At 44.6% G+C, this 20,795-nt stretch overlaps 1 protein-coding gene and 1 non-coding gene across 2 annotated transcripts in view; one reads left to right on the forward strand and one right to left on the reverse strand.

Annotated features, from left to right (window-relative positions):
* The window catches only part of PDE1C (phosphodiesterase 1C), a 462,113-nt gene that overhangs the window by 23,639 nt on the left and 417,679 nt on the right, over window positions 1-20,795 (forward strand). The gene's annotated exons all lie outside the window — the stretch shown is intronic.
* LOC118966960 (U11 spliceosomal RNA) lies at window positions 15,136-15,269 on the reverse strand. The gene has a single exon (XR_005053715.1). It is a non-coding gene; the product is annotated as a U11 spliceosomal RNA (small nuclear RNA).

The following is a 20,795-nucleotide window of genomic DNA, read 5'->3' on the forward strand; positions in this document are numbered from 1 at the left end:
ATGTACATTGATTATAGTTTAACCAAGGCCTTGCAACTCACAGTGAAGTTTGCAGGCCAGCAGTGTTATCCTCATCCAGAATCTTTTTAGAAATGCACAATCATGCCCCCAGCCAGACCTGCTGCCACAGATACTCGCTCAGGATCTGCAATGTAACAGGACCCGCAGGTGACTCATGTCACATTAAAGCATGAGAAGCATGGGTGTAATGCAGTCTTCAATGGTGACCATTTAGGTTGCTTCCAGTGTTTTAACTATAAACAACACTGTGATGAACATTTAGCAGACATTTTTAAGGAGGTCTCTATATACTGCTGCTGGCGCAGCTATCATGACATGTGTTCAGCCAGGTTGAGTGACTTGTGTTCTTTAGCTCCCTCCCTCTTTCAGGTCTCAGGGGAGAGGTTCTCTCCAAGTCAAAATAACTAATAATTTATTATCGGGGGTGCTAACTAGAGCTGTGACCTCTCCTGCCGCCTCCCTGACCAGTATTGAAGAGTCCTTTCATAAGCATGTCTTTGAGGACAGGGAAGGCAGGGAGGATGGGGAAAGGGCTCCGTCCAGTTCAGTGCTATTAGTGAAAAGCTGCATGTGATTTGAAATGTTACCCATTATCCTAACTGCATTTAAATACTAGACTCAGTTTTTTCCCTCCCAGTGAAAGGCTGGAATTCAAATTATTGATATTAAAAATACCTAATAAATTTCACTGTAGGCAGTTTTTCCTCATTTTCTCTTTGAGCCTCTCCATGGGGATCCAGCTCATTAGTCTCCATTTTACATTTATCCAATCAACAAATATTTCTTGTGCACCAGCTGCCTTAGCTCTCTTTTGGAATAGGCAAGGTAGGAATAAAGAAATGTAGAGCCCTTACTTAAAAATTTCTTTTTTCACTGTACCATTTCCTGTATCCTCATTGTGCTATGATTTATATATGTTATCCAATCCCTCTATCATTCCAGAAAGAGAGGTGTCATTAGTTTCGTTTTCTAGTAGGGAAACTGAGATTAGAGATGTTGATTATCCTCCTATAGCCCTGGGGTCAGCATGCAAGGGGGCAAGAGTCTGAACCCAGGTCTGGCTCCAAATTGTGCCCATCCCCCAGTCCTGCCCCTGACATCATCAAGACAGGTTGAACAAGGCATCCTTCTGAGCCTTTGCGATAATGTAGGGATGAAGCATTCAGAAACTTTAAGACTTAACAAAACTTAAATTCCTGATGTGAATTCTTACCCTTAGTGCATGAGGGCTGTGTCTAGGAGTAGACCTCCACAGCTTGGGCCCCAGGTCTGGTGAGGCCCAGGTGGCGGGGTTGGCAACCCTGGAGGTGCCTGCTGCTGCTTCGATCTCCCTGTGAGCACCACATCCGGTGTGCCTGTCCTGGTGGCATGCCAGCCTGACTTTTCCTTTGCTGACAGGCATCACTTGGGGCTGAGGTCTTCACTAAGCTTCTCTGAGCTAGGTCCAGGGCACTTCCACCCAGCCTTCACTTTCTCCTTCCTATACTTGGGTTAGACCCTTGCATTGTGTTCATGTGGCTCTTCCAGCCTCTCCAGCTCCCTCTGCTCGTTACTCACACGCATCTCAGCTCATGAAATTCTTGCCCAATTAATTCTGTTTTTGCACTGAGGACTGAGGCTAACTTCAAGCTCATTTGCACCTCAGGGCCTTTGCTCTTGCAGTCCCTTCTGCCTGTTCATCCTCATGGCCAGCCCTAAGTCATCTTTCGGGTCTCTACTCAAATGCTCTTTTCTCAGAGAGGCCTGCCCTGATTGGTCTATCTCAAGAAGTTGTTGCCTCATCCCTGGCCCCAGACCTTATCTGTCACATCACAGATTTTAATTCCTTCATAGCCTTCTGAATTCATTTATTTGCTAAACTTATATTTTGTTGCTTATACCTCTCCTTTGCCCATCAGTTAGAATGCAAGCTCTAAGAAGACAGGGATTTTGTCCTTTTCTCAACTGAATTGCAGTGTAAGGAACAGTGAGTCCATGCCATGTAGCAGGCTCTCAAAAACAATTTCTTGAATTGATTTTGTTCTTCTCTGTCTCTCTTCTGCTTCTGCAAAGGGCCACCTGCTCACCCTACCCTTTGCCTTCATTAGAAATGTGGTTCCCCCCCTGAAACTTGGTTTCCCCCCTGAAACTTTTCTCTCTTACATAATTTCAGATCCATCAAATCCCTTTCTCCATCTTTACTTTTCATCCTCTTTCCCATCCATACTTTTCATCAAGATCATGGCCATAGCCTCCTAACTTATTTAGCTTTGACAGGTTTGTCTCTTGTAAATTTTTGAGAGTGATCTTCCAAAAATGTAAGTCTGACTGTTCAAACTCTCTGGTGCCCAGTGTGGATCCTGATTTGAACAAAACAAATGTAAGAAGATGCTCTGGGTATAACTGGAAAGTTGAGTGCAGACTAGGCATTAGATATTGAGGAATTGTTTTTTTTTTATTGGATGTAACAATGGTCTTTTGGTTATTTTAAAGAAGAGTGTATGTGATAGAGATAGGTACTGAAGATCCTATTTGGTAAAATGCTGTCTGGAGTTTCCTTTAAAATACTGCATGGCTTTGTTGCTGTTGTTCTTCTGACTTGGTACTGTCCCCCTTCCCTCTTACCACTTTCGTTTTCCTCAGGGGAGGTTTTCCAGATGTTCCTACATACGCGTTATAGCTCAAGTACCATCTCCCTGGTTTCTCCATTTTTTGAAGTGATGTCTTTTTCCTGTGACCGCACATAACATCATGTGTTCTTAATTTCTGACAGTACCATACAATTCTGACTCATTTTTCAGTTATTTGGTTATGTATCTATCTTTGTTAGTCAGGATTCCTTTGGTTGTACATGACTCAATTGAGTGCAGTGAAAACCTTACCTATTGATTTACAAAACAGAAAATACCAAAGAGTGACTTAGCTTTAGGCATAGCTGGATTCAAAAGCTCAAAGTATGTTTTCAGGGCTAGTCTTTGTCTCTCTTTCCATCTTTTGGTTCTACTTTTCTATTTGTTGGCTCAGCTCTCAGGCAAACTCCATCTGGGTGGTGACTTCCAGCGACATTGTCCTTAGACACAGAGAAGGAACATTCTTCTCTTTTCCTGTTATTCCAGCATAAAGTCCTATGATAGAGCCTTGTTGGCCTGGATTGGATCATGTGCCCAACCCTGAAAGAATTACTATGTCTGGGGGGGAGTTGGAGGCACTGACTGATCAGGCTTGTATCAGGCTTGGATCAGGTGACCACTGTTAGTGCTGAAGGATGGGGCTGACTTCATCTAAGTCTCTTCAGCTGAGGGTGGTTGACTGTGCCCTACCTAGACTTGCTCACTCATTGTTAGTGGTCGTGCAGTTGTCTTGGCTAAAGGGTAGTGAAATAGCAGAAGGTGCTGGTGAGGTGAATTCCCTTCTCTCTTACTTCTTTCTTGCTAATCTTGGAGTGTTTCAGCTTTTCTGTTTTGTTAACAACTGCTTAAACCCATTACTACTGTTTACAGTTTTTTTTATTGAGGTATAATAGACATAACGTGATATTAGTTTCAGGTGTACAATATCCATTACTACTCTTAATTTTATATATCTGAATGAATTTCAGCACAAACTGGATTACTGCCCTTGCCTTTTGGCAAAGCCACCACAGATTTCAAAGGGAAATGTATTTGGATTAAAGAACAATTGGGGACATTGTGTGTGAAAGTGGAAGAATAAAAAAGCGTCTGTTTGGGTGTTTTGGAAAAGCTTACTCGAAAAGGAAGGGAGATGAGCAGAAAAGGCTTCTAGGCAGAACTTCCGTTAGTGCTCTGTGCCTGGTTGTTTTTTTAGCTCCCTAATAGGCCCAGAGAATGTGGGGCATGGAACCCTCTGGCTCATCAACTTTAGGACAGATAGAAAAAAGATAGGATCAGTGTGGGCACTGAATCCAGTGAGCCTATTTGCATAATTACAGGTGGCCTTTATCAGTCATTCCTTAAGCATTATATGGGCTCACCCAACCAAAGTCCTGGATGGCATGGGGTTTTTTTCTCCATAAATCACCCACCCCATTGGACACAGTGTGTGATAAGACACCTAACAACCTGGATCCACTTTGGGGGCAATTAGAAACTAGCTGTGAAAGTAGTAGAATGTCAAAGGTATGGGCTTTTGAGTTAGATGGACCCACTTTCAAATCTCTGTGCAGTCATTTGGTAGCTGTTTGACTCTGGGGTATTAGCTAATCCCTCTGAGCCTTAGTGTGTTAATCCATGAAAGAATAAAAACACCTATTTCAAAGGTCACGAGGAGTCATTGAAATAAAGTAAATAAAGAAAGGGCTTGGTAAATGTTGGCTTCCGGTTTTTCTTTGATAAATATGAACAGCGTTATCTTTCATGACCCCCATAGTTTGCACATTAAATCTTCAACATCTGTCAGTGTTTTGGGGGTTCTTTATTTCTTGCTTCTCAATTGTTTGGGGTGTAGTGGTACCCTCATGATCTGGGGAACATCTAAAACATTTTGCAACTATTATAGTAAAGATCAGATCAGACAAGAATCATTAATAGAAACTAAATCTAGAGGGTAAGTAGGATTTTGATGAAGAACAGATATTTGTATGGTCCTAAAACATCCTGTAAGGGCGGTGTAGCTCCTGGGGAAAGGGTGGTCCCAGCCCAGAGCATGTCCCTTATGAATCTGATGAAACAGAAGTAAGTCAAGAGAAAGGGCAGGTTGGAAGAAAGGCTTTTATTTCTTACAGTCACTAGCCAGGCTTCCATCCATCCATCTCCTCCGGCTGTGGTGTGCACTCTCCTTCCCTGCCCACCCTTGGTGGGTCCTTGGTGACTGGCAAACGCCAGACCAGTTATGTACCAGGAACAGAGGGGAGGAGAAAATGGCTGTTTTCTCTCCACCCCTTGCCCCGGATTGACTGGAGGCTTGGAAACATTCATTGGTATGTAAATGGACTAAAGCCAGGTGGGAAATTTTGAACACTGCCATTTGCCCCACAGGAGGAATAAAACAGTAGGGCTATTGAAGCAAAATCTGATAGCACCTTTGAGCAGGTGATCAAAATTAGAATGATTTATGAGAGATGAACATTGTGTGCCTCCAAATGTGAGACCCTGAGAAGGAAACAATGTCGTCTATGCAGTGTTCTGGCTGAGAATATAAAACCTCAATCTAATCACACAGAAACATCAGACACACACAAAATGAGGAACACTCTCTTATATATATAAAAAATTGTGGGAGGGCTGTATTCTTAAAAAATATCAGTCATAAAAATTAAGGAAAGGCTGTTAGAAATGTCCCAGATTAAAGAAGGCTAAAGAGGCCAGCGATTAAATGCAATGCCTGACCCTAGACTGGATTCTGTTCTGGAAGGGAAAAAAGCCATAAAAGATGTTATAAGGTCAACTGACAAAATTGGAATATGGATGGTAGATTAAAATACTGTCAGTATAAATTTATGAAATTAACAACTGTATTGTGGTTGTCCCTATTCTTAGGAAATATACCCTTAAGTATTTAGGGGCAAAAGGCCATATGTATGTAGCTGACTCCAAAATGATTCAGAAAATAAATTTTTACATACACCCATACCTATATACACATTACTTGTACATGAAAATATACATATGGAGGTGGGAGAGAGGAAGAGAAAGATAGGGAAAGAGAATAAAGCAAATGGGGTAAAATGTTAACAGTAGATCAATCTGGATAGAGTGTTCATGGGTGTTTCTTGTGCATTTTTGCAGCTCTTTGTAAAACTTGAAATTATTTCCAAAAAGTTAAAAACGATGTATCATGCTTTGCTCCCAGAGACCTGGGTTACTAGGGGTGTTGGATGGTGGTGATGAATAAGTGCATGTTGAAAAAACTTCCAAGGTGATTCTGATATCCTTGAAACTATGACTGATTGAAGGGACGAAGCTGGGGAAGGCAGTAGGAATCACATTTGATGTCATAGTTCTTTAATTTCAACTCAAAGGTGATAAAACTGAGAATAATAGTTTGCAGAGTCTTGAATGAAATGATTTGTTACTAAGGACTAAAAGATCCGGGAAGAAAAGGGTGAACTGAAGGTTATGGGGCAAGAAGAGCCTTCAGGTAAAAATTTACACTTAGGTGTACAAGACATACAATCTTTCTTAAAATCAATTTAAACTTATTCCCAGTTTCCATCCCTGTTGGTTGACGGGAAGTTCAAAGAGTCCTTACTGGAGCTCCACCCCTGCCCCCATCCCCGGGTCCTAGGAGTAAGAGCATCCCTGGTCCACACTGGGAACCTTGTTGCTGCCTTGTCCCAGCCTGGTTCCCTGCAGGTCTGGTTGGGGCCTTTGCCAATTCTCCACCATGTTCAGTACACAGGGACTCTTTGGCCATTCTGGGAACCTGTGTGCCAGGGGTGCTGATGCTGCGGGCCTTCTGCAGTCACCCCTGTGTGGTCCTACCACTCCCACCCCGGTCACTGCCCCATAACAGGGTGTGGGCCATTCTGCTCCTGGGACCCCAGCCCCATCTGGATCTCTTACCACCTGGGGGATGGTCTCCCTTCCCTCCTCCAGACCTCCAAAGTCATTTAGCACTCTGTGCCATCTTCCTCGACCTGTTCACTTAGCAGCATCCGTTTTTCAGTGAGTTTAGGATTTTACCAAAAATGAGAGGGGACCAGACTTAGCTACCTGGTTGCTTGGAACTGGGTGTGAGGTGGAGGTGGGAACTACAGAAAAATACAAATGAATGTCAAAAATTACAAATGAATGTCAAAAATTATCCTAACACATAATTTTTTATCTTCTATATATGGCCCAATTTAGAATTTAAAAAATTAAAAAATACTCCCATCAGTATGAGCAAAGCAGAGGAAGTTCTACTTGGTCTCTGGCATGTGTTTTCTTACTAACCACTAGATATCACATCTTAAAATCCTAGAGCAGCCACAGGCATGAGCCACCTTTCTCAGGGTCAGCACACAGTCTTTGTGAATATTTTGTTGTTAAGAATGGAAGGCTCAAGATAATTTACTCCATCAGTTTTTTTTTCTTACTTAAGGATAATAATTTAAATCTGGTGGCATGAAGAAACATCTACAAAACAGTGATATTGGACTGATGCTGAGAGAATAAATGATTTCAAAACAGTGAATGCTTTAGGCCACCAAAATGTCTGCCTTGCTTTTTGGATTCATGTTCTTTAGCTGTCGCATGAGCAGACACATATGGACAGGTTCAATGTAAAAATCAAAGTTGGCTTAATTCCTGGCTTCCAATCCAAGAGGCCAACAGTGAACTGACAGAGCAGTGATGGGAACCTTCTGTCTTTTCTCGGTCCTCAGGGGTGGGGAAGATGGGATCTTTCCAGAGAAAAAGCCCAGGGAGGTCTGTCCTCAGGAGCTCATGAAACAAAGAACAGGGGTGGATGAAATTTGAGGGGAGGGTGCTCATGTTGTTTGAGACCTTCTCTGTGCCAGATGTTTTACACACACATGGCCCCATAATGCTTACAGAGGTCCTGAAGTAGAGATAATTAATTTATACCCCCATTTTGTGAACGGGAAAACCAAGGCCCAGAAAATTTGCATATCTTTTTCAGGGCCCTATAGCTAATGAGAGATGGAGCCAGGCATCTCAGCCTCCACACTGCTGACTGGTTTGTTCATTTACTTTTGGTTGGATTGCCTTTAGTTCCTGCTGTTCCCCTCATTGCCTGCCTCCCTGACCTTGACTCTGACTTTCACAGACTTCCTCCTTCTGGCTGGCCTGGAAGCCAAAGTCCTAACCACTGAAGTCTCTCTGTCCAGATGACCTTTATCAGTGACCTGGAAATAGGAAGATCCACGTAGCAGCTTCTAGAGACTGGCTAGGCACAGTCCTCAGGGTCTGATGACTCTTCTTTGGGAAGAACCTGATGTTTAGGTGGGACAAAGAATTTCTGAGTGCCTATCCAGGCTGGGTGAAGGAAAGGACAGACCATGCATTTGTGTTGTATGTTATGTGGTGACACTGACAGATGTGTGCAATGGAAGTTGTTGAGAGGTGAGCATGTGGAATAAATGGACTCATCCTCTCCTTGGAGGGTGGAGGAGCTTGTTGGGGTGATCGGTGGCCTCTGTTGACAGCATTCTCTTTCTCTAGACAAATGGGGTCCACCTCAGCTACTGTAGCATATACTGTAGGGTGGAAATCTGATGATGTTTGTCCCAGGCATTTCCCTGGGGGTGAATGGCAGAACAGATAGAAAATCCTTCCTTAAGAGCAGTGTTTCTGTTTATTTTTGTCTGTTTGTTTTGCTTTTTAAAATTTTAGCTCATTGTAGTGAGAAAACCATGAGATTTTAAGTTGGATCCAGATTCAAGTCCCAAGTATGTATCTCATCATCCCTATGTGCAGAGGTTTGGGAACAGTCTGAGGTCTCCCAACTGCTAAGAGGCAGTTATCTTGTCCAGAGCAGAGACTTGCCCCAGCCCCGAGCACAAGTGTTTATCCTTTACCTTTAGGGCACTTTTCCAGCCATGCCACCTGTGCTGGTGCACAGGTGGAATTTAATACAGGGAGAGAAGGAAGAAACAGGCAGGAGAGGGAAGCCCTGAGTGGGGGGTTGGTGCTGCCCCTCACCAGCCTGGGCCCTGTCTTCCTCCCATTTAGAATATAGGAAAGCAGTTTATCAAAGCTTCTCTTTGGTGGGAAAAAATGCTCATAGCATCTCTGGGGACCTGGGAACCACATACTGTATGAAATGTTGAAAAATCAGGACTGTGAAAGTATCTTTTCCCATTTGATAAATCTTTACTGACAGCCTGCCATGTGCAATGATCCATTGAGGTCCGGCCCGTGGAGTGAGATGGACGAAGCAGCTGAGGACCACCCCAGTGCTGGGCAAATGGCCCATGTTACCTCCTTTAATTCTCACAGTTGCTCTAAGAGGCCGATCCTATTGTTTCCAATTCACAGCTGAGTAGACTGAGGCTCTGAGAGGGTGCCTGACAGGTCTAGCTGGCCTTTGGAGAGCAAGAGCTGCTCCTGGAAGGAGCTGAGCCTCTTGAAGGCATCTTGGAGGGTATGAAGAAAGATGTTCTTTGGCTTGAGTGAAAAAAACCACAGAAGGCTGCAAGCTTATCCAAAATAAAGTTTCAGAAAGTTGTCTACCTTGCCCACTGGGTTTTCCTGGAGCTTCTGTGTGTGAACTAGGCTCCAAATTGAGACACTTGAGGACACTGGCCTGGCTGTTTTTTTTAAAAAAATGATGATTCCTCAGAGACCCCAAAGTTTTGAATTCCCTTGGCTGGCACAGGGTGTTCTGGGCATGTGTACAGCTTGTTAACTGATAACTCACCAGGGGGATGCCGTTGCCCACGTCCCTCTGCACACCAGCTATTCCCAGGCCATACCACAGGCAGGGAGGGGCCCAGCACTCTCTCAGGGATAAGAAGGGAAGTACACAGAAGATGTAGTGGTGAGAATCATTGTCAGGCTTCCTTGTTTTGAAGAAGCAGATTAACAGACAAGGGCTGATATTAATGCTGGATTTACACAGATTCTGCTTCACCCCACAGTTTGGAATGCCTATGATGTGCTGGACCTTGTGCTAGGATTTGATGTAATTCTGAGCAGTAGGTCTTATTATTCCATTGATAGATGAGGACACTAAGATTCTAAGAGGCTTGGGAACTTGCTCAAGGTCCCCTGGGTGATGGGAAGCAGAGAGCAAATTTGGATTCGGATACATTTGGCCTATACCTTTGGGGTCCTTGTGCATTCACCTGCTGTCCCTGGAAACTCAGTAGAGGAGCCTGGTATCATTGAATCTGTCTGGTTGGCTCCTTGGAAATGGTCCCACTTGCCTGAGCAGGCCGGTAGGATGGGCAGCGTGTAACCTGCTGCACCCATCTCCTTGGTAGACTGTCCCCCTGAAGAACTGGCCTCTGCCTGTCCTCACAGAGGCACTGTCAGGATGCGGCAAGGACACTTGCCTCTGCTTCCAGAAGTAGAATGTGGCCATGCGAAGTCAGGGAGCAGAGCTCTGCTGGAGTATGGTTGGCTGGGAGCAGTGACCTCTTTTTCCCCCACGAGCCTCACTGAATCAGACACTCTGGGGATAAAGTCTAGGAATCTCTGTTTTAATAAGCTCTTCAGGAAGTTCTGGTGTACACTCAAGGTTAAGAATTTTGAGTATGGTCTGGCTGTATTCAAACTGAGGTCTGTACATCTACAAAGCCCATGCTCACTCTGCCTGTGTCTCCTCTCAAAGTGAGAAAAGGGAAGAAGGTGGGACAGGGCACCCCTGGCATAGAAATAAATCTGGTCTGTTTATCCTGGTGTCTTCCATCTAAGTGGCCTTGAGTCTCATGAACTCGTTAATACTCTTAACAGCTTCGCAAGGTGACGTCAGCCACCCTGGGTTCATGCTCTTGCCAATCTCTGGGACCTCTAGCTGTTCAGGTGGGTGATTTCCACAACACCCTGGGGTTTCATAGCTCTTCTGAGAATAGGTTGGCAATGGGGAAAAGTTCAGGTTTTCAGCTATTTAGTCTGGCTGCTTTTGATAAACTCTTAAGAAGAAAGGAAAGATGTTTCTTTGAGTTTTTTCCAGGTCAGATTTAAGGATGTGCATTTGACTTTCTGGGACAGCCATTGTCTCCTGAGAGACTTTCACCAGCAGGGTAGGCCGTGTCGGGAGCATGGAGTTGATTGCATGGTCCTGACCCCTCCCTAGGGTGGTGCTTCTTGGAGGTAGATGAGTCCTCCTGGCAGGGGTCTCACCTGTGCACCTTCCCCTTCCCCTCGCTCACCTGTGCACCTACGTGTGCACATACATGCACACATACTCGTGCACACACACATATACTCTCACAGTCACCCGCTCTGTGTGGATTTCCCTAAGCCAGTGCTGTCTGATGAATAGTGGAGATAAATGATATTTATCATCTGCCTAGATAGCATTTATTTACTGCTTTTGTGCTACGATAAGGCCTTGGGGCTTTCTGGTTTCATTTTAAAGTTTTTTAAACTTTAGAGGAGGTGGGGGAGAGGGTTTATTCTCTACTCTCTCAGGAGGTGGAGAAAAGCTGTTCTTTTTCACCTGGGACCAATACCCATTGTCTTGTGCCCTCTCATGAATGTGCAGAGAATCCGAGTTTCCTGGATCTGTCAGTACCAGTGATATCACAGTAGCAAGTCAAATGGCCCTAGCTTTGTCCCCACCAGTATAACAGAGGACTTCCAGTGCCTTCAGAGACTCCCTGTTGTTTCTGGAGGTATCATGAAGGAGTGTCACGTGGGCACACCACTCTTTTGCTCTCCACTACAACAGCAACGGCAACAATGACCCACGCCTAAATGCACTTCCAGAGCCAGCCCAGGTCCTCAGATGTGCTGTGTGTGATTCATGCCATTGCTTCTCTGGTGCACAAGGCCCTGTGTGACTCCCCTGTCCCTGCCCTATCCGCCTTCCCTTATCTGCATACATTTTCTCAGTAGTGAGCTACCATGCTTTCCAGGTGTATCATGCTGATCCTTCTCAGGATGGTGTTCTTAGCCTTGTCTGTTTAGTGAATTCCTTTGTCTGCCTTAAAAGGTCAGTGACTATCTCATCCAGGACCCTTCCCTGACCCACTGCCCCCTGCCCTCAGAATGGACATTGCCTCTTCCCGTGTGTGTGTGTGTGTGTTTGTGTCTGTATTGCATTCACTGTGTGGCATTGCCTTTTTAAATTTATACTTAGTGTCCAGCTCCATGCCTGGTGCATTGCTTGTATCACAGAAATGTTTGCTGGAATGACACTGCACTGTCTTTGTATCAGCCCTCCAAGTGAGCCAGAGCAGAGATTATTGTCTCCATTTTGTAGATGAGGAAACTGAAGCATAGAGAGGCTGTGCAGTGGGCATTGGGTCTACAGCACATGCGTGATGGAGGCAGGTCACAGGTACCTCCTGTCTCTAAAGGCAGAGGCCTCTGCTCCTGCTCCTGAGCCGAGCTGCCTCCTGGCCCTCCCTGAAGCCTTCTCTTCCTCAGCTGCATAAACCCAGTTATCTCATAAAAGTCATCAGGACCCTTTGGAAACTCATCAGTTTAAGATACATAAGAAAATGGCAAGAAGAACAGCTCATTATAAGCAGATTCTCTTGCCACCTCTGGGGTTTCATTAGTTGCAAGGTATTTGCATGAAGAATAGCAGCTGTCTTTGCTGGAAGGCTGGGTCAGGCTGGTGGGTCATTGTGGGGTTTTAGTAAAGGCCAGTTTGGCTGTGGATGGCAGCAAAAAAGATCTTGCTATCAGGTTACCAATAGGGTGGCCCTAAAGACTATATTTAAATAAGGCTTTGGAGAGTCCAGATTTACTAGCTTTTGGGGATGTGAATTCTACTTCTGGTGATGACCTTAAATCACCGTTAATAATAATGTTGATGACTACTTCATAGGTTGTTGCAAACATTAAACATCATCCCCTCTAAGATGCATCATCTCCCACCAAGACACCCTGCAAACCTAGTTGCTGCTCCCACCCAAAACCATGCCCCACACAATATCCAGAATGTTTTCAAAAAACACAATCTCAATTTACCAAACCCATGCTTAAAACCCTTTGATGGCTTCCCATACACCATGCTACTCAAAGTGTGTTCTGTGGACAGGTGCCTGTTTGTTATTAGCAAGCCATCAGAAAGCACACAAATTAAGAGGAAGCAGTTGGAAACTGCTATAGTAACTGGCAGAATAATTTTAAGACTATTAAATCTAATAGTAATAAAGTTGGGCTTATATTTTGTGTGTCTCTTAATTTTAATTTTTTAGTAATCCATTTTCATTGTATTTTATAACAGTATCAGTCCATAATACATTTGAGCTGCCCTGGCTTACAGGGCCTGAAGGTTCTGGCCCTACCTGCTTTCCTAGATTTGGGTTTTGGTGCTCTCGTATCCTCTGTGCTACAGCCACACTGGCCTCTTCACATTCATCCTCCTTCCACATGGAGCTTTGCAAACTCTGTTCTTAGAATGCTTCTGCCTGCCTGTCTTCAGTTTCTTCTGCCTGGAATGCCTTCTCCCTGCCTGTCCTCACCCTGGACTCCTGCTAATGCTTCAGGTATCAGCTCACACATCAGTTTCCCAAAGAAGTATTTTCCCCTCCAGACGAGCTAGTTATATACTCTCTTTGTGCTTGGTTTTTCATAGTACTTTACAAAATCATCACCAAATAATTAATTATATGATTTGTTGTTTAAAGCCTGTTTTCCTAGAGGATGTATGCTCTGTGAGGGGAGGGACTGTCCCTGCTTTGTTGTTTGTGCCCTATAATTTTGGGGTATTGTGCAGTGCCGGGCACAGAGAAGATGCTCAGTAAGGTGATACTGAATGAGTAGATGAAGAATCAATTGGAAAATATGCTTGGCACATGGTTTATATGGTTGAATTGGCTGTAATTTTAAAACAAGAGGGCAGTTGCCTAAGAGCAGGCAGGTCAGAGTGGAGGAGACATAGGTGATCTATATGTCACAATCAGATCATCACCATGGGATAATTGGAATTTGCCTAAAATATTCATAATCTCCTAAGTATCTGGCTGTGTAGAGAAATACAAAATGGGATCCTCCCTGGAGACATTAGCCATCAGTTGGGTCGTCTGTACAGCCTCTGGGCTGAGAACTGATTGATAACAATCAGTAAGATGAGATCTCTACTAAGAGAACTTCAGTTTGGTTGGAGTGCAGGGGACTGAAGGAAGTAGCAGATGACATATGTGGAGAGGTGATGGTGGCCAACCTTTGTAAGCACTTGACTGTAATAGCAAGGGGGACCCCTAAAAGTTTGAGGCATGTGGGATAGAGAATGGAGAATGGAGAAAGGGCAAGAGGTTATGAATGTTTTCATTAGGTCTTATTGTTCATGGGTTGATGTTTTAGTGTGTGTATCACACTCCTCCCATCCAGGCATCTCCCCTGTCAGGTGCTGGGGAGAGAGCTGTCCACAGGAGGGGGGACACCTCGAGGCAGGAGAGCAGTGGGGACACTGTGCACTGATCCTGGTGGCTGGCACAGGAAGCTAGGACCACCCTGGCGGTGGCGGGCGGGAAAGAGGCAGACAGACTTGAGGTGGAATTGACAGGAGTTGGTGATGGGCTTGATGTGGAGGGTGAGGGAAAGCAGTGATGGATGATGGATGCCCAGGTGCTTGGTCTGGAAAACTGGGTAGATGATGGTGCCTTTCCCTGAGCTGAAGCATCAGGCTGCTCATGCTGTGATTAGATGGGCCCAGCCCAGCTTCCAGTGCAGGCAGAGGGGGTGGGAGAGGGCCTGAGGGATTTAGTCCTGGGCCTGCCTGATTGAGGCCTGGGTCTGCCTGGACTGTGGACATGACAGCTGGCTGAATGCAGAAGTATATCCCACTGTGAGAGGTTGGGGTCTGCCGAGATCAGGGAACAGAAATAGGCCAGTGGGGAATCTGCTGCCACAGTTTGAAGAATTGAACCATAGCCATGTGTGTATGTGTGCAAGTGTATGTGCATGAATGTGTGTGTGTGTGTGTGTGTGTGTCAATAATCTGTCCTTTTATTTATCTGCGTCATGCTTCACTAAAGCTCTTGACTTAATCTGGCTTGACTCGTACAAATGTCACCATCTGGCACTAGATCATGCGCCTGTTCAATCAAAAGGAACGGAATGATTCCATTCAGAAATGCAGATCCATGACTAGATGCCTTTCTGGTGTGTTACAGCTAAATCAGAACTTGTATGTAATCAGTCTTTGAGGTATTTTTTAAGTAAAAACTTTATTTGGGTTAATTCTGAAAAAGATTTCATGCAGGAAAAGGTCTCACAGTTTCAGGGGCTTTACTCTGCCCTGAAATATTAAAATAGACCCCAGGTGACTGGGGTGCTTATGGATGGACATGTGGCTTCAAAGATGAGTGGTAGTCGGATGTGGCCGTAGCTATCAGTGATCATCCTCCAGCATTTATTAATAACCTTAATGGCCCTGGGCAGATAGTGCTGACGTGTGTTTAGTAGAAAGTACGTTAAGCAGGTGTTACGGTCTACAGCAGGGTTTCTCAAAGTGTGATCTGTGGGCCATCCACATCAGAAGGAGGGAGCCAGGATTCTGAGTCAGGTGGTCTGAGTGGATCGAGGAAATGCCACTTTTTTGGGGGGCAATGGGGGTGCTCGGACCAATGATCACCAGCTGCCCAAGTACCAACAAATTATGCTTCTCCAGTCCCTTGATGTCAGTCCTGCATGAGGAATGGGCAAGCTGCTCTACATGTGCCATGCACAAAAAGAGCCCTTTCTTTGGAAACACAGTTCTTAACAGGTTTTCTCCCTGGGTCATTCTGACGTGCACCTAATTTGAGAATCACCCCTAAACACCCGTGTGTTTCAGTTCAGACCTCTGGCTTCAGTTCTGCCACCTAGTGGCTGCTCCCTTTCAACCTCAGATGTGTCATCTATAAAGTGGGGATAGTAGCAGTGTCTACCCCATACACAGGTGATTGAGAGGCTTCAATGAAGTGCTTAACACAGAGCTTGGCAGGCACTAAGGGCCCAGTAAATGGGAGCTATTTTGTCATTACTTAGTTTCTGCCAGACCACCTAGCCTAGGACAGCTCATCTATCTTAATACAAAGCTACAGAGTTCAACATTCTGGGTGTACGGTAGAGTGGTAGCATGTGTGCACTTGGTTTGCAAAAACTTAGCTGTGCACCCGTATTTTTTCTCTTTTATATAATTTAAAATTCTCCAAGTGTATATTTTTCAGGTATATTTTTTATTAAACACTTGATCTTACTGTATGCATTTATCTTGTGCAGGATTGTATACATGAGACCAAAGAGACTATACTTTACAATTGACTTAAGGGAGTTTCAAAGGCAGCCCTTGAGCGCATGTGGTATTTGGCTTCTGAGCTAACCTATTAGAATCTTACCCCCACAGAAGGTGTGATTCCACTATACTTAAGACACAGTTATTGACTTATTTTTGTGCCTTGACTTTTTTTTATCTGCTGGGTGGATACATGAGATAGCAGTTGTGAAAGGTGTTTAGTTCTTAAAAAGAAGAAGTTTTAAATTAGCCCAAAGTAAAATAGACAAAAATAGTCATTAGTGTGGTGGGATGGTCTTTTAAGATCCACTCAGAAATTAGGATGTTCTGTTTCATATTCGAATCTGCTCCATAGCATCCCTGCTAAGAGGTTGTTCAGACCTAGCTTGGACAGTTCCAGTGACGAAGGACATTTTGTTATCCCCCAAGGGGTCCACTCCTTTCTGAATAGCTTTGACTATTAGACATCTTCAAAATGTTTTATAAACATTTGACTCCCGAGAGCTTCCATCCATTGGCACCTTAGGACATATGTCCAGCCCCTCTTCTGTGTAACAGCCCTTTGCACATTGGAAGACTATGGATGCTTCTCTCCCTTACTATGAACGACTGTGTCATACTCCCACTCAGTATGTCTCATGCCTGTTCTTCACATGTGCAGTAGCATTTAAGTACAATGCAAGAAAACAAAAGGAGGCTTTTTATGAAGGTTTTTCTCACCAAGTGTTTTGTTTTCCAAGTGTTGGTGACATTTTGCCATTTAGTATGGCTAGAAGTTAATTATGCTGCAACATCTGGGTCAGCGAGTTATTTGCTGCAGCAGAGGGTCCAGGCTTGTCTCTTGGTGAGAGGTAGTAATGGATTATTTGCAGGGGTTGTGTTCTTCCTTTCCTCCGGGTTTGTATCTGAGTAATTCACTGGGTAGGCTTTCTTCCAGGTCCTGGAAAATCCCTTCTAGGTCTGAATCAAGATATTCTTTCAATTTTATATGCTGTTTTCATTTTCCATATGTTTACCTCTCAACTCCCTTGCTAGATTACAAGCCCATTTAAGGTCAGGATTCTTCCTTGTACATATAAATGTTTCTAGTACAGTGATTTTCACATTCTTGATGTTCAAGGAGTATGATAGTGACTTGAAGAGGATTTGGTCTTCCCTTCAATTCTATCCCTTGGGGAACTCACCCCTTGTGATGGTTTCTGTGTGGAGGCCCTCACTCTCTATACCAAAGCCCAGACCCCTGTGTCGCATTGCCAACTGGACCTCTCTATTTATGCACCCCACAGGGACCTCAGATACAAACACACATAACGTATAGAATTGGCTAATTATTTTTTGCACACTCACCTGAGCCACCCAGGCCTGTTCTGAATGGCAACATGTCTTACTCCAGCCTGTGCCCACAGAGTATATTCAGTTATTTATTGAGTTGAGGCAGTTCAACTTCCGAACTGTTTGTGAAATCCGTTCCCTCCTCTCCATGCCCACTGCCATACCTCTGCCACACCTCCCTGAAAGCCCTCACTACTACATGGTGTCCTAGTACTCACTGTGTCACTTACCCTTCTTTCTGTCAACCAACTGTCACCCCATGGCCTGAGTGGACCTACTAGGTGATAGGTTCACCTGTCACCTACAAGGTAAAGTTAATTCAATGACCTAACAAAATGGTTCTTGAGAGCTTAACCATTGGATCCCTCCTTTGGGCATTGGGGACACATCAGTACATGAGACCAAAGCCCTTCTCTTCATATTGCTGACAGTGTGGTTGGAGAGACAGGGAAGAAATAAAAAATCCTGAGCTTGGCCAACAAAGCACTTGGCTCTCAAGCTCTGGTCTTTGTCTCCTGTTTCATCTCATCCCACGTTTCTGCTGGTCATTCCCAAACACACCATACTCATGAACCCTTCTTGGCCTTTACACATGCGGATCCCTTTCTTCATCTGTTCCATTCTTATTCTTCCTTTATAGGTTCAACTGTCACCTCTTCTGTGGAGCTTTCCGTGACTTTCCCAAGGAGGTTAGTCATTCCCTCTGGATCTCCACAGCACTAATTTCTCTACTTCCATTACTGAACCTATAAAGTTGTGATTATTTGTTTACATGACCATCTCCCCCACTGAGGGCTTCTTGAAGGCAGCACTGTGTTTTATTTCCTCAGCCTCAGTACATTATTGGGCACAGAGATGGCAACCAATACATTTAATACAAATTGGAGTCACTGTTTATTGCCATCTTGCATGTTACACACTGTGATAACAAGTTATTACTGTGAGTCATCTCACTGTGTTCTTAGAAGGGTCTTATGAGGTAGGCACCTTTAGTAAACCCATGAGGAAACTGAGGCTTTGAGAAGTTACTGTGCTTAAGGTCACACAATGGTAATGAGGAGAGCCATGGTTTGAATGCTCATCTCTTGGACTCCAGAGCCTCTTTTCTCCACACATGTGCCTCCCTGCCTCTTGTAATAGATATTTCTTGAATGTGTCAATGAAAGGATTTCCTTGGAGTTATAGGTCTCTATGATCCTGCATCTCTGTGCAGGCTCACTTCTGCTAAGTGCTGCTTCTCTGGGTTCTAAGAAGCTTCTGAGTACAAAAACATAGCTAATTAGGCTGTGTCCCCTGTGGGCACATCTGAACATCTGAGTTTTACTGGCATTCTCTAGTTGGCCTTGGGAGCAGGACCCACCTCCCTGCCCCTGCCTCCAACCCACCTCCAAGGGGCAAAGCCCTTGTTTCATCATGAGTATAAGAGTCAATGCCTAATACCCTTGGAAGAGAACACGGGAGTACAAAATGCTCAATAGGTTGTCATTAGGTGGTATGAAGCGCTTTCTGGCAGAAGGTGGGATGGGAGGGGAGAGTGGTGGAAGGGGAAGTGGAATGGAATAGAGACAGAAAATGTTAGACCGCAAAACTCACAAAAATGAATTTTTGCTTTCTTCACCAATAGACTCAGGACCAGCTTCAGGCAATCAAGGAACTTGTTGTATTGCATAATTATTTCATACGTGCCGGGTATTTCAGGATTGGAAGGTATTTAGAGGTTTATTGTTTCAGCTAAAGATAAGCAAAGAGAGAAAGTGTGTATCTGTCTGCTTGGGCCTGACCGATGGCAGTGCCGGGATGGTGTTACTGTGGCTCCCACCAGTTTATTTATTGACAGTGGGAGATGTAACGTCCAAGGGGACCAGCCCTTGTGTTACCGCCAGTGCACATTCTTCCTGGGAAGCATGCTTGGCAAAGGAAAAAGCCTGGCCTTTGGGTCTTTCAGACCTTGCCTGGGTCTCACCCTGCCATACACTGGTTGTGCAACTTGGCCTGTCACACACTGTGAGGATACAGGTGCCATCCTGGGTGGTCTGTGAGCTGACACGTGCAGGAGGTAATGCTCCAAGGGGTAGCTCTTCAGTGGCACAGTTTATGTGAAAAGCCACATGACTTTCAGAAGGGTGCTTGGTGAGATGAGAGTTCTTGAAAAACGTATGTTGTGAACAGCTCTGCTTGTCAAGTTGTGACTAGTGGAGGCAGCTTACTTCCACCTGGGAGCGTCCCTGCCAACAGGACTGGAAAGATCTTGATGACTGTCATGGCAGCTTCCAGAACAGTGTTAATGTTCTGGCTTGTAACTGACACATTTTGTAACTGAATTCCTTTTCTTGGGATTCCTCTTTTGATAGTCACCCCAAGCTCAGTGCAATCAATTTCCACTCTTGGTTTCCTTAAGTCATGTCTTTCCCAAAAGCCCTTTCTGAACTCTTAATAGCTTTGGGAATTCCAGGTTCAGTAGTTTTCAGACATAAGCATGCATCAGGATTTAGGTGGGGAAGCTTGTTTAAAATGCAGATTCCTGGGGGACCTCCCTAGAAGTTCTGATCCAAAAAAGTCTGAGTGGACCTGGGAATGTGCATTTTAGCAGGGTCATGGTGATTTCAACACAGGAGGTAGGATAACGACACATTGAGATATATTTGCCTACTTCCCTTGACATTTTTGCCCAGTTTTGTAATTCATGTAATGTTTCTCAGTCTATGCTTATGTAAACAAATGTTAGTTTGAGGGATCCAAGTCTAAAATAAGGTATACTCACAGAGTGGTCTAAAATGATCTCCAAGTGTTGGTTAATTGTCCAAGACACACATGTGACAATCAGAGAGGAACCTGAAAATTGAGATGGTCTTCACGATGCCTCCTTCTAATATTCTAGGTTCACCAAAATTACCATCCTTCCCGTCTTTTGACATCCTACAACATCTTGTCTGTACCTCTTTCATGATGCCAACATCTTTTAAAAATCTTTGCATTCTCTGTGTTTATTTGTGGAATGAAAGAATGCAGTCTCCTCACTTTCACAGAGCCTGGGTCTTTTAGCTTAGTCTGTTTAGTGGGTGACTGGGCAGTGAAAACATCTGAGCCCCATCTTTGAGGATTCCCAGGATAGCACCATTTCCAGGGGGATATTTCATATATGGATGGGAAGGGAGTGTTTTAGTCACATATGTTTTAGAAACACTGTGTTCATCAGGTCTCATCGTAGCTAAGCACCACGGGCCTTTAATATGCCAACATGCCCCGTGTATCTCTGGGATGGGAGATTGTTTGCAGGGTTAGCCTACAGTACCTGGTAAGGTACCCTCCCTGCATGGACTATTTTGTGGTGCTGATATTTCATAGAACACTCACTGGAGAACAGCACCCCAGGCTGGGGGAGCTGGTGATGAGAAGGAAATAGCAAATACCCACAAAGGAAAAAGAACTAAAGTGGATTCTGTTTTCCGCATTCAGTGTCAGGGCTCACAGACATCTGCTCTCAGAATGCAGCTTTCGTGCAGACTGGCTGGCACAGGACAGTAGGTTCTGGAATCCTGAGAGTGCTCAGGAGGCCATCTTTTAGGCGTGATTCTGCTTGCTTGGCCTTTGGCCTTCGGGTCGGTCAGAAGGTTTACAAACCCATCTGGGCTCTTGCCTCGTTTCCTGTTCTCTAGTGCTGC

Source organism: Manis javanica, chromosome 6, assembly GCF_040802235.1.
Source record: "Manis javanica isolate MJ-LG chromosome 6, MJ_LKY, whole genome shotgun sequence".
NCBI classification, from domain to species: Eukaryota; Metazoa; Chordata; class Mammalia; order Pholidota; family Manidae; genus Manis; species Manis javanica.